General features: G+C 40.5%; 1 protein-coding gene across 1 annotated transcript in view; it reads right to left on the bottom strand.

Moving 5' to 3' along the window:
- Positions 1-11545, bottom strand: part of FANCC (Fanconi anemia, complementation group C) — a 200859-nt gene that overhangs the window by 121130 nt on the left and 68184 nt on the right. The window lies entirely within an intron of this gene.

Genomic DNA, 11545 nt, shown 5'->3' on the forward strand with positions numbered 1-11545 from the left:
ATCCTTTTTTGTGTTTGTTCTTCTATCTTAGTAGTGTTGAGAGATTTATCTTCTAGCTCACTAGTTCTGGCTTCTAACTCTTCAATTCCACTCCTTTGCCCTTTCAGTGTATTGTCCATTTCTGATATTCCATTATTAATCGTTTGGACCTCTTTCTGTAGGTTTGAATTGTTTCCAATGCTGTATTTATCTTATTTTTATTGTTCCTGTAGCACTTTCCTGAGTTCTTCCTTATTATTCTCAACTCCATTGTATAGTGTTTTGATACATTTTATAATCATTTTTCTGAATTCCTTCTCAAGTATTTCCAAAGCCTCCCCATCTTCCAGTATTGAGTGTAGGTCTACTTCCAGCTCATTTGTCTCAGTCACTTTATCTTGTTTCTGGACATGTGCACATATGGTCATCTGCTGTTTTTTTGTTTTTTGTTTTGGCACTCAGGGGTTTTCTGTGGCCTTAATAGTTAGATGAGGTGTATTTTGGTATTTTTTATGCTTTCTGTTTGCCTCCAGGTAGATGTGATCAGGAAATAGGCTTCCCTTTTCACTGTTCTTCTTGAGAAGTTTCAAGATGCCACTGTTGGTTGTTTTGATGTAACTTAGGATTTAATTTTCTGCCTATTTCCTTTTTTTTCTGCTTGTCCCGCTCCGCAATCCCTGTTCAGGCCCTTTTTCTAGTTATAAACAGTTCGGGGCCGGCTGTGGCCATTTGGTTTTAACTGGAAACTATCTCTTTAAATTTTGAGGAGATCTGTGTGCATGCATGGTAGAACCCTCCGAGGGTGGGGCTGGAGTGTCCGCTAGCTCAGGCACCCCTACAGTTACCAGAATGGAGGTGCTCAGACAGCAAGGGACCAATGAACAGATAACAAAAGAAAAGAATGTCCACACCTTTATCTCAGCGGTTCTGCCAGGTGTCTGTGGCTGCTCTGATTCTTCCCCCGTTTGGTCTCAAGATTGTGGCTCCTGGAGCAGCTGGAGCATTCCGAACTAGAAAGCAATGGATTTCTTGCTTCTGCCACAAATTTCCCCAGCTGTAAGCCTTCCAACCTTATAAATATTCCTTTATATGTGGTTCAGAGTTCTGGGACCATCCCCTGAGCCTGCTTGGTCCAGTATTCTGTGCTGTTGCTGGCAGAGATCTTCACTGCACTTCCACCCAATCTGCCATCTTGTTTGTTCCCTGCCTTATCCTTTTATAATCACATCTGCCTCTTTCTTGTGCCTGTTCCCTATTCCTAATTCCTGACAACCACACTATTATATAAATATAATCATAGAGCATATAACCTTATGTAGCATATGCTCTGCAGATGCATCCAGGTTGCTGCATGTATTATTCCATGCTATGGATATAGCACAGCTTGTTTAATCATTCACCCATTGAAGACATCTAGGCTGTTTCCAGTTTGGGGTTGTTACAAATAATGCTGTCATGAACATTCAAGTACAGTTTTTTATGTAAACACAAGTTTTCATTTTTCTAGGATAAATATCTAAGAGAGCAATTTCTAGGTCATATCATTGTTGCATGTTTGTTGATGTTGCTGTTAATCATTGTTGAGTTGGTTCCAACTCATAGCAACCCTGTATAGGGTTTCCAAGGAGCAGCTGCTGGGTTTGGGACACCAGCCTGTGGTTAGCAATTCAGTGATTATCCTACAGCACCACACCAGGACTTCAACTGCATGTTTAGTTTTTAAGAAATTGCCATGCTGATTTCCAGAGAGGGTGCAACATTTTACATTACCACCAGAAAAATGTGAGTGATCCAATTTTCCACATTTTTGTATGTGTTTGATGTTCCGTTTCTTTAAAATTTTAGTCATTCTGATAGATGCATAGTGATGCTTCATTATGGCTACATTGCATTTCCATCCAAATGCATGTTTCATCCTTGATGGTTTCTGGGGGAATCTTCTAAGCCAGCTAAATTCAAGGTAGAAATGTCAGGTCAGAGAGCTATCCTGACTTTTTGAGGATCCCAAAAGGGTAATCTATATAGATTTTCTCAAAGAACACAAGGACAATCATGGGGGCTTATTATGAAGAAGTTTTAAGAAAATAAAAAACTGCCTGGGTAAGAAACTGGTCAGGAAAGTTGCACCAAGGAATTTTCTCCATCATGACAATGCGCCTGCTTATTCTTTGAGGATAGGAAGGGCTAGCCTAGGAAAATTTTGTTCGGAAAGTTAAATCCCTTAGATAGAGTGGCTCAGTAGAAACTCCAGATAATCAAATGTACTAGAAAAGAAAGGTGCCTCCAGGGAAAAGAGAAGGAAACAACATTCACTGAGTACTGATATCTTTGACAGACACAGGGCCAGGTGCTTTAAGGGTTCTATTCTCACTGTGACCCTGTGAGATAGATGTGAAAGAAATAAGCCTGGAAGAAGTTCAGGTGAAACTTTAACAGCTCCAAAGGCCATGTTCTCCTTACAATGTCTTCATGTTGCCTTGAATCTAGGAGAGGAGACATACCCAAGAAGAGGGAGAAAGGACACATCCATGTAAAGTGGGGGTGAGAAAGGCAAAATCATCTACCTCACAGCGCTGCTAGGGTCCTGTACCTTCTACATTCTTAATGGTTACGGCTTAGCTGGGTACAGTCCGGCTGTGGCACTGTAGGACAGCAAGGTCGGTGATTCATAAACACTATACAGGGTTGCTATGAGTCAGAACTGACTTGACAGCACTTAACAACAACAACAACATGGCTTACTGAAGTAGAAGTAAACCCAAATATTAATATGGCCAAAGTCAAGTGCTAGCAGCCATTGTGCAACCACAAAAACCATATGGGGGAGGAAAGTAGAATCTCCACTAAGTAGTATTCAATCTGTCTAGGTGGGGCTAATGAAAGGACATGCAGATAGGTCTCTTGTGATATAATAGTGAATCATTGTTATCAGGACTGATTGTGAGGGTTGGAAATGTAAAGGTAGATGTTTTGTAGCAAGGAGGGGAGTGATTAACTTTGCAGTCTAGGAGCAGAAGGTCCCTGGGACCATTAAGGGAGAAGAGCAGAGAGCAGGACCCTACCCAGAGAAGCAGGTCTCCAGCCAGGAATGCCTCTTATCTGATATACTGCAAGCATGCCTCACTCTTGTCTTCCGTCTCTCAGCCATGCGAGCCCCTTGGCCTCCGCCCTGTAGTGGCAAGCATTACAAAGCTCTTTTAGCCAGACTGTGAATGGCCAAAGGGCACATTTTATAAGCCAGTCTCCTGCCTGTAGGTGTTCAGTTTTATTCATTCCATGGGCCTAGACTCTTTAGCTGCTCTGCCTCTCCATGCTACCACCTCTGCTGTCACTGCTTTTCTAGGTAGGGATCTCATGCTCTTCCTTCCTGATGGCCTTGGAATATTCCTGCTTCTGAGATGTTTCCTTTTAAACCTAGCTGGATGGAAACTAACCAATCCCAACCTTAGAGTCCTATACACTTAATTACATGGACCAACCCGATCGCTGGTAACTTAGTGGTTATAAGTGGGGCTGCTAACCTCAAAGTCAGCAGTTAGAAACTACCAGTGGTTCCACGGAAGAAATTGGAAGCTTTCTGATTCTGTAAATATTTACAGCCTCGGAAACCCTATCCAGGGCCGCTATGAGTTAGAACCCACTACACAGTATATAACCACCACTACCACTCAATCACTTGGAAATTAAGAAGACACTGGCCAGAAAAGACATTTCAAGTAAATTTAAGGTACCACAGTAGCCCTATAAAACTTAAAATCAAATCCACTGCCATAGAGTAAATACCAACTTATAGCAACCCTGTAAGACAGAGTAGATCTCCCACAAAGGGTCTTGAATTTAACAGTTAAGAAATAACAATAATCAAATGTCCGCCATCAAGTATGTGAAAACTGAGCTTAGAGCTTAGCTCCATCTTACACATAAACACAGGTATTTTTGTATGTCTGACATACTCAGACTTTTCCAAGAATGTCACTACCATGTCTATAGGGAGTTACCGCCTTTTAGAGCTCTGTCAAGAGCAGTCCATCGTTTGGAAGATCACTTTCCAGAAGGCAAGGCCACGATAGCACCTGTGGGGTCTGCACTGCGTGCTCACAGGAGCAGTAAGCCTGTGTGTGGACTGTTGTTGTTGTTAAGTGCCGTGGAGTCGGTTCTGACCCGGAGTGTTTATTCTGTCTTCTAGTGTCACTAGCCCAAGCATTTTGAAATGTGTATTATTACAAAGCATCTCCCTATTTTTAATTCATACTGCAGTAAAGTCAATATATTTTGTTTTTTAAAAGAAGCACTAATGGCTTTTATTTCTGGATAGCAAAGGAGGCCTTATAACATATCTGCTCTGAAAAACCTTTGCTGGGTCTGAAGGGATGGGAACCCTGCTATGGACAATGTCCTTATAACAATCCGCTATACATAGTGCACTCAGCTGACCCTTTCAAAGCTCCCATGCTAGCACTCTGTACCCCCTTCAGCCATCTCGCTATTACTCCATACAAATAACCGTGCCCAGGGCCAGCCTGACCACTTTGTGAACAGAAAGTGTGCATTATAAATAACATTACTGCAGCTGTTCATCCTCGTGTTAGTGTGTAAAATGTAAGGGGGGACAACTGTCCATCTGGAAGCCTGATGGCTGTCTCACTTTCACTGAAAAGCAGCAGGGTATATACTGGCATCAGGGATACGAGCATTTGGCCTGGTACGTTCACTTAAAAATGGGGGCTTACAGCAAATTCCTATTTTTCTCATCTCATGGAGAGAATTATACTTGCCCTGGAGTATCATAAGGTTGTTATAAGAATTAAATGAGATAATATATGGATTTTTTCCATTACTTTTTATTGTGAATTGGGCAAAGATTTACAGAGCATATAATGAGTTTTAAATTCCACAAATCATATACTTTGTCCATTTCAATGATTGGAATCTCCTCAATATGGCATCACTTATTCCACATCCCGGTGACTCTTGTTTCCGTCTCTTTCCCAACCCTTTTTAATTTTGTCCTTAGGTAATTTTTTTCCTTTTGATATTGAATGGTTGACCATTTTATGGTGTACATACCTCACTAATGTTGTTGTCCCGCATATATATATATATATACTGTGTGGCTAAAAATGGAGTTGAGTTCCAGACCTGAAGGATGGTCAAAGGGCACAGTCTTGTGTTCCTCTGGTCTCTTTCTACCTGGTAAACCTGGTCTTTTTTATAATATTGAGTTTTGTTCCACAGTTTCTCCTCCTCTATCCAGGATCCCCTTCAGAGCAGTTGGAACTGATTCTAGACATCTTCAATTTTTATCAACACTTCTTTCCTCCACACGGGGTGAGACCAATAGTTGCACCTTAGATGGCTGCTCATGAGCCTGTGACTACTCACAAAAGTAGGATGCAGAACATTGTCTTTGTGGGCTATGTTATACAAATTGACCTACCAGGGTGTCCCCCAAGACTACATCCTGAGCCCTCAGGTCTAGGACCTAATTCCCTCGAGGTATTTGGTACTGTCTAAGAAATTTCCATAATTTTGCCCCCTGTACACTCCACTAAAGGAGCTCTGGTAGTGTAGTGGTTATGAATAGGGCTCGAACCTTAAGGTCAGCAGTCTGAAACTACCAGCTGTTCCATGGGAGAAAGAGGAGGCTTTCTGCTCCTGTAAAGATTTACAGCCTCGGAAACCCTGTTCAGGGTTGCTTTGAGTCGGAACCGACTCCACGGCACATAATAACAACACAACATATTCCACTACATTCATGGATATGTTTGCAGCAAATGCTACCCTGTACAGGGCTTCTGAGGAGTGGCTGGTAGGTTTGAACAGCAGACCTCTTGGCTAGCAATCCAGTACCTATCCTACAGCATCACGTCAGGATTACATATATATGTTTTTAGACAGCAACATGCAAAAAAAAAAAAAAAAAGTGTTGTTGTTGTTTAGTGCTGTAGGGTCAATTCTGATTCAGAGTGACCTGTACAGGGTTTTCAAGGAGCTGCTGGTGGATTCGAACTGCCGACCTTGCATTTCAGTGCTTATCCTACATCACCACACCAGGATTCCACTTATGTTTTTAACAGCAACATGTAAAAACACAATAACATTGGCCTAGTAGTGAAAATATCTGCCAGTGGGAGGGAACAGTTACCAGACAAATGTAGAAGGCACACTTTATTTATATAAAAATATAGTAAGGCAGAAATTCATATTGGTGCACCCTCATTCACTGATGACTATACGACCTTAGGAAAGCTATTCATGCTCTCTGGACCTTACTTTTACAGGCAATTTTTTTCTTTAAAAAACATAACGTGGGGCAGTGGGGGGAATCACCTATTTGGCACCATGGTTTAAGGGGGCAGAAAGGTTGTTGGTTCAAATCTGCCAGCCGTTGTGGAGGAGAAGGCTGAAACAGTCTGCTTCCATAAAGATTTCCGGCTGTGGATGCCCTATGGGGCAGTTCCGCTCTGTCCTATAGGCCATTATATGTTCGAATCCACTCAATGTAGCTGTGGCTTTTGTTTTGTTTTTAATATTTTTACTTTAGAGGCTCTTGGACAGCACAAATAGTTTGTGCTTAACTACTAAAACCAATAGGTTAGTGGTTCAAACCCATCCAGCAGTGCAGTGGAAGAAAGGCCTGGTAAAGCCAGGGCCGCCTTGAGTCAGAAACACTTTGATGGCCACAGTTGGGGGATTTGTTACTGTAACTCTAGACATTGATTTGCACCAAGAATTGATGTTATCTCAATCATACATATACTCGAGGGTTCTTTTAGAGCAAGACGCTCAAAATATACTTTCCAGAGTAAGCCAACTCCAATTGTGCTGAGCTGTAAACTGTAGCACATCTCCCCATAGAAAACCAAATCCACATGATGAATTTCCTTTTCTAAATGCAGTCTGGTATTATACAGTACAAAGAAATAACTAAGAAAAGGTTTTAACAAAGTAGCAGTATGCATTTTAGAATAATTTGACTTGCTTCCATTTTAAGCACCAGGTAAATGTTAATTCTGCTTAAATTTTTTGTAAAACATCAAATGAAGAGGGTGAAAAGTCTACAGATAGCAAATAGCACACCCATGACTCCCGCTTTGCTAGTCTTTCTCAATTCAAGTTCAGTTAACCTCTGTGAAAATAGTACAAGAAAAATAAACTGTGCTGCTACGGTGGCTAAGACCACACAACTTTTTAGTGGAAATGTTCCAAGACTTAAAGTTCCATTTGAAAGTCACTAACAAGACCTTTGGAAATGTTAAGGAAAAAAAGTCAAAGAACTGAAGGTCTAGCAAACCTTGCAGCCTATACTTATCCATGCTCATGAAAATTAATCATAAGTCTACTCCAGTTCTCTTCTTTCCTCTGCATTTTCTTCAAAGCAACCCACTCACAAAATTGCCATTTCTTGTTTCAGTGAGAAAAGCAAAGGATGAAGGGGTGGGCAGAAAAGGAGGTAGGTCTACATAAACTAAATGCCACCACATAACAAGAACTGCAATCCTTAGTGAGAGCTGTCGGTTTAGCACTGAGTGATTTAAATTTGTTCTTTTATAAGCAAGAATCAAATAGGACACTTCACTGACAGGGCCACCTACTTAGATGGCTGTTGATCCATTTTTAAGTGATAGGTAATAACTAGATTTCCAAGTTTAAAAAAATTTCCAGCAAGTCAGGCCCTTAATAGTTTCTAAACCTCAGATGAGTATTGTTCCATTACTTTCTATAATGAGATACCACCTTATATTTTTCTTACTTAAAAAAGCATTTGCAGCTGGACCCATGCACTGTAGACGGTAGATGGTTCTTGACTACTACAACCTTGGGAGAAGACTGAAAGAATCAATTAGTTATTTGGCAGAACGTAACACACAGTAAAACTATATAAATCACCTGTATATGCCAAATATATAAAAAAAACTGCTTTATTAAATTCAGGGAAATTAAAAAAACAAAGGCAGTTACCCTTGAGTTGATTCTAATTCATACAGACTCCATGTGTTAAAAAAAGTAGAACTGTGCTTCACAGAGTTTTCAATAGCTGATATTTTGGAAGCTCACCAGCCAAGCCTTTCTTCTGAGGTGCCTCTGAGTGGACTTGAATTGGAAACCTTGTGTAGTTAATAGCTGAGCATGTTAATTATTTGCATTACCCAAGTATTCTAACCTCTCAAAGTAAAAAATAATTACACTAGAAAAAATTAGTTATGAAGCAAGATTAACAACAAAGAAAATTTTAAGTAAGAATGAAAGCAAAAAAAAAAAAAATTAGTCATTTTGTCAGTAATACTCTTTTTCATCTCAAAACAGGAAATCAATTGAAATGTAAAAAAATATTAAGTAACTGAAGTGAAGGTGGTTAAAAATATAGCCACAGAATCATACTGAAACATGGCGATCTATGTTTGCTAAAAGCCACATATGAAAATGGAAAGTGGTCCAGATTATGTCAAACTACAAATGGGTTAAAGGAATCAATTGTGAAGCCTCTGTTGTTGTTAAATGCTGTCGAGTCAATTCCGACCCATAGTGACCCTGCATAGGGTTTCCAAGGAGCAGCTGGTGAGCTTGAACCACCGACCTTGCAGTTCAAACAACTTTGCAGTCTGACTGCATTAGCCCACAGCGCCACAAGGACTCCAGCTCCTTCTAAAATTTACAAGAGGACACCAGTAACTTTGCTTGATAGTTACCTCATTTATAAAAGATACATCATGGAACATCCCTGAAAAACACAGAAGAGATTAAAGCCTCATGACTTTGGGGATAATTGAACTCTACATTTTATAAACTCACTAGATAAAACTGTTTGATTTGTGAAACATACCAAGAGACCCAATATATTTAATGGTAGTACTTAAATTTGCTGTTTTCAAGACCCTAAAGATGTTCTGTTGTATTGATTTTTATCTATTGATATTTACCATATTGGAAATTAAACTTGAGAAAATTTTAAGACACCTCCTATCAATTCACTTTCATAGACCAAGATGCACTCATTAGAACAGAACAAGGAGACAGTACATGGTTTAAAATCAGGAAAGGTGTGTGCCAGGGTTGTATCCTTTCATTATACTTATGCTATCTGTATAATAAGCAAATGATCTAGGAAGCTAGATCATTTCTCATACTTTGGAAATACTGTCAGGAGGGACCAGCCCCTGGAGAAGGATATATCATGCTAGATAAAATGGAGGGTCAGTGAAAAAGAGGAAGACCCCCAACGAGATGGATTCACACAGCAGCAGCAGCAATGGGCTCAAGCTTAACAACAATTTTGAGGATGGCACAGGACCGGGCAGTGTTTCATTCTGTGTGCATACGACAGCTGTGAGTCGGAATCAACTTGATGATACCTAACAACAACAATGAATGTGTAAAATACTTGTGCTTTAATTTTATTCAAGCAACCACAAATTATAATTCAGTCTTGTAGTCTTAATACTAATGTCTCTTTTCTCTATTTTTGTTTGTATATATTTCAAAATGTGTGGCAGTCTGAATATTCCCTGAATTAGCGCCCTCACGTTCGTCCCTATTTTTTCATTGATGATCTTCATAATTTTAGGATTCACACTCAGATCTTTAATCCATGTTTAGTTCATTTTTGTACATTTTGTTAAAGAGACTGTCTCTTGCCCATGCAATGTGCCTAGGCACTTTGTCGAAAATCATTTGACTGTAAGTGGTTGGGTTAATATCTGGATTCTCAATTCTATTCCATTGATCAATGTCTCTTTCATTGTACCAATACCAGGCTGTTTTGACCACCATAGCCATATAGTGAAGTTTGAAATCGGGGAGTGAGAGACCTCTAACCTTGTTCTTCCTTTTAAGTAGTGCTTTGCTTATCCTGGGTCTCTTTCCTTTCCATATAAAATTACTAATTGTCTTTTCCATCTCTTTGAAGAATGTTGTTGGAATCTGGATTGGGATTGCATTATATATGTATATTACTCTAGGTAGTATTGACATTTTGACGATGTTGAGTCTTCCTATCCAGGAACATGGTATGTTCTTCCACTTCTGTAGATCTCTTTTTGGTTTCTTGTAGTAGTGCTTTGTAATTTTCTTTGTATAAGTCCTTTGTTTCTCTGGTTATGTTTATTCCCAGGTATTTCATCCTTTGTGTGGCTATTGTAAATGGTATTGCTCTCCTAATGTCCTTTTCATCTCTATTGCTGCTGCTGTAGAGAAATCCAATTGATTTTTTTTCCCCCTTTTATTGTGTGATAGTTTACATGGGGGAACATTAGCTTTACACTCATTCTATCATACATCGTTTCATTGCCATAGTTACCATCCTGTCCATGCATCATCACCCAACCAAAGGTTACACCCCACAGGCACCCCCCACACACACACGGCCCTCAGCACACAGCTCCCTTCCCTCCCTGGATCTCAAGTCCTCAGCCACTCCATCTCTTCATGTCATCCTCTCTGTCTCCATCTCAGGCCTTGCTGCTTCTCTGGGTGGGGTCCCGATTTCTGTTCTTCTCCAGTGATGGTCCCGGGGCCTTCGCTCCTAGACTGAAAGGTTAATCACATCCCTCCTTGCTATAAAATATCCACCTTTACCTTTTCAGTCCTCACAATCCATCCTGATAACAATTATTCACCCCTGCATCACAAGAGACCCATCCGCATTTCTTTTCATCAGCCCTTCCTAGACAGGTTGGATATTACTCACTTGAGACTCCACCCTCCTCCCAGCCCTGTCGATCCAGGTTCCCTCTTGAAAGCTTGTAAGCCAGTCACTTCTTACCTTTGTATCCCTCCCCCCATTTTGGGTAGCCAATGTTCAAATTGCCCATCCCAACATACTGGACATATTGTAACACCTTTTTAGGTATTCCAGTCAGTGCCAGGCAGAAGATGGACTTACAAGCTTTCTATGGTGGTGTTTCTGGTTATTCCTCCCTCTACTCTCCCGTGACTGTTTTATAATATAATGCATGGAAAACCAAGGTTCAAAAGACAGCCAAGCATCTCAACATTATTCCTCCCCTTTCCCCATTCCAACCATGTCCTAGTCTCTGTATCCCAGAGCCCTGTTGTTCCAAGGCTGTACCTACATCATTTATTACCTCTATCCCATTTAGCTCATTCCTAGCTGTCTGTTCTGCCATCTGCTTTGTTCCTCCATTCCCCTCTCCCTACTTGTATATTGCCCCCTTCCCCATAACCCAAGCTATCCCGTGTCTATTCCCTGCCTTGTGCTCAACCTTCCCCTCCGGTCCTTATCCCCACCCCTATGCCCTAGCATCCAGTTAATCATCCACTTTAGTGGAATAGTATGGGTTCTTTCTCTTAGTCTTTTATGGTAGTGGTCCTATGCAGTATTTTTCCTTTTGCGATTGACTAATTTCACTCAACATAATGTTCTTAAGTTTCATCCATGTTAGGAAGTGGCATGCAGCTTCCCTGGTATTTTTCAATGTAGCATAGTACTCCATTGTGTGTATGTACCACAGTTTATCCATTCTTCAGCTGATGGGCACTTTGGCTGTCTCCATCTTTTTGCTATTGTAAATAGTGCAGCTATGAACAATGGAGTGCATATATCTTC

The sequence above is a fragment of the Chrysochloris asiatica genome, unplaced genomic scaffold (genome assembly GCF_000296735.1).
Source record: "Chrysochloris asiatica unplaced genomic scaffold, ChrAsi1.0 scaffold00107, whole genome shotgun sequence".
Taxonomy (NCBI): Eukaryota; Metazoa; Chordata; class Mammalia; order Afrosoricida; family Chrysochloridae; genus Chrysochloris; species Chrysochloris asiatica.